Raw genomic sequence first — 2893 nt, forward strand, 5'->3', positions numbered from 1 at the left:
TCTTGATTCTTTGGCATCATCAAAATAATCTTGGAAGTCATTGCTTCCACACATTGCCATCATCAATTTGGCTTAGCAAGAAACTTTCTTATCTTACTCTAAGAGATTGTACCAATCTTGACAGTTTATCAGATGATCCCAGAGCGCCCAACTAATCTAGGAGTACACATCACAATACTTCCAATTTGTCATTGTTACAACTACTTGACAACATTGACCACTTTTCATCTTTAAATGATTTATTCATAAGTGGAACTAATGTTGTCAGCTTCTTTGAAAACATCAAAAACCTTTCAAGGTTGAGACAACTTTTGTTAGATGATTGTAGGAAACTAGTGTCTATGTCGAAGCTCCCACCATCCTTAGAAAAGGTGAGTGTTGCAAATTGCACTTCTCTGGGGCAGACTTCTCTGAATGGCAAATGTTACGATACATGTTACAAATCCACATACCCTACCTACACTAACAATATTTTGATATTTCTTTGCATTGGAAGAACAAGTTTTTCATTTTCCCGGGAAACCATGTCACAAAAGAGTGTGGATTTCTTAAAGCAAGGAGTTCAATAACTATTCCTTATCTCCTACCATCGTCTGGCCGGTGCAGTTTCATTTATTGCACCATTATTTCTAAGGGATCAATTTAAGATTTTCCTACATGTTCTATTTATCAAGATAACAAAAATGTTCTCGACAACAGCCCCCGATTACTTTGCATGAATTTAATTGCATGATCGTTTCCATAACATATATACCATTTAAATTTAAATTTGATTACCTTACTGGGATAAAAGGGTGTGCAGTCTTCCCAGTGTATGCCTCAGAATCAGGGTTCAAGTTGTTTGGTAGTGGTAGCAGCAAGAAAACTTTTGAATCAAAATCCATTATTCAAACCTCAGACAATAAGTCACAGCCCAGAGCAATTGGAGTTGGAGGCTCTAATAATGAAAATGATTAAGAGAAAAGGAGGAGGAGGATGTAGCTTCATGTGGAGCTTGTAGGTCTTGGATCTTCTTCACCAATGGAGTCCTTTGTTTCTTGAACATCAATGGCAGCGGAATGGAGAAGGAAGAAAGATGATTGAAGATACCACTTCAAGGAGAAGATGAGTCAAGAACAAGCTCACCACTATAGGAAGCCATGAATAAGAGCTTGAAGATAGGAGAAGATGAGTGGAGGGAGAAGGAGAGGAGCACGAAATTTTATGCCTCAAATGAGGTCTGAACTTTGAAGCGTAATTCTCAAATGATCAAAGTTCAAAAAATGCACACACGAGGCATCTATTTATAGCCTAAGTGTCACACAAAAATGAAGGAAAATTTGAGTTTCTATTCAAATTTCACTTGAATTTGAATTTGTTGAGCCAAATTTGGAGCAAAAATTTCACTAATTATGATTAGTAAATTTTAGCTATGGTGTTGGATCAAGTGGCCTTGGAATAATTAAGAAGGGGGGTTGAATTAATTATTAATGTGTCTTGACTAATTAAAAAATTTATCCTTCTTAATATTACTAGATTCAATTAGGCTTTACTACTAAGTTATGAGAAAGTAAAGAACAGAAACAATAACTTAGACAAAAGTAAAGCGGAAATAAAAATTGCGCAGCAGAAAAGTAAAGAGTGTAGGGAAGAAGAAAGCAAACACAAGATTTATACTGGTTCGGCCACAACCCGTGCCTACGTCCAGTCCCCAAGCAACCCACGGTTCTTGAGATTTCCAATAACCTTGTAAAATCCTTTACAAGGAAAGATCCACAAGGGATGTACCCTCCCTTCTCTTTGAACAACCAAGTAGATGTACCCTCCCTTGTGTTCACTATTACAACCAAGAAGCTACCCGCTTCTTACACAAAATTCTCAAACGGTTAGTTCTTTGAACTCAGTGTTTGGGCAAAGAATTCTCAGATGGTTAGTTCTTTGAATTCTTTGTTTGGGGAATCAAAAGAATTCTCAGATGGTTAGTTCTTTGAATTCTTTTGGCAAGAGGGAGAAGGAAAGAATAAAAAGAATTCTCAAACAGTTAGTTCTTTGAATTCTTTTGGCAAAAGGGAGAAGGAATGAAGAAGAAGAATAACACAAGTTTTTGGCCAATGAACTTTTCTTGAATAAAGAAAGTATTGAACAAAAACTCTTAGAAATATGTTGAGAATAATTGAATGAACTCAATTCGTTAAAATTCATACCATGGTCACATATTTATAGCCATTTGATGGATCTTGAAAAACCAAGTTAAAAGTTGTGACTCTTGGAAATTTCTTCAAAACTAGTCACTTTAAAAGTTGTGACTCTCTTGAAAACTAGTTACTCTAAAAGTTGTGACTCTTTTTGAAAACTAGTCACTATAAAAGTTGTTACTCTTTAAAAAATCTTCAGAAACTAGTCACTTTAAGAATTGTGACTTTTGGTAATTTAATTTTCAAAATGAGTCATTGGTAATCGATTACCATCATAGTGTAATCGATTACACGCCAACAGATGTGACTCTTCATGTTTAAATTTAAAAATTAAAACATTTAGAAACACTGGTAATCGATTACATATATTATGTAATTGATTACACAAGTTTGAAAATGTTTTATCACAAGTTGTGACTCTTGAAATTTGAAATCTCAATGTTCAAAAACATTGGTAATCAATTACATGCTCATGGTAATCGATTACTGCTTTGAAAATCAGTTTGAAAATAATGTTGGCTATTGGTAATCGATTACTGTCTTCTAGTAATCGATTACTAGAGAGTAAAACTCTTGGTAAAAGATTTTTCTTTGAAAAATTATTTTGGACAAATTGTGTTATTCAATCTTTTCTTTTGAAAAAAATATTTTTATACTTATCTTTATGATTTTCTTGAAGTTCTTGTATATCTTGAATCTTCACTTTAATCTTGAATCTT

This window comes from Glycine max, chromosome 13 (assembly GCF_000004515.6).
Source record: "Glycine max cultivar Williams 82 chromosome 13, Glycine_max_v4.0, whole genome shotgun sequence".
NCBI classification, from domain to species: Eukaryota; Viridiplantae; Streptophyta; class Magnoliopsida; order Fabales; family Fabaceae; genus Glycine; species Glycine max.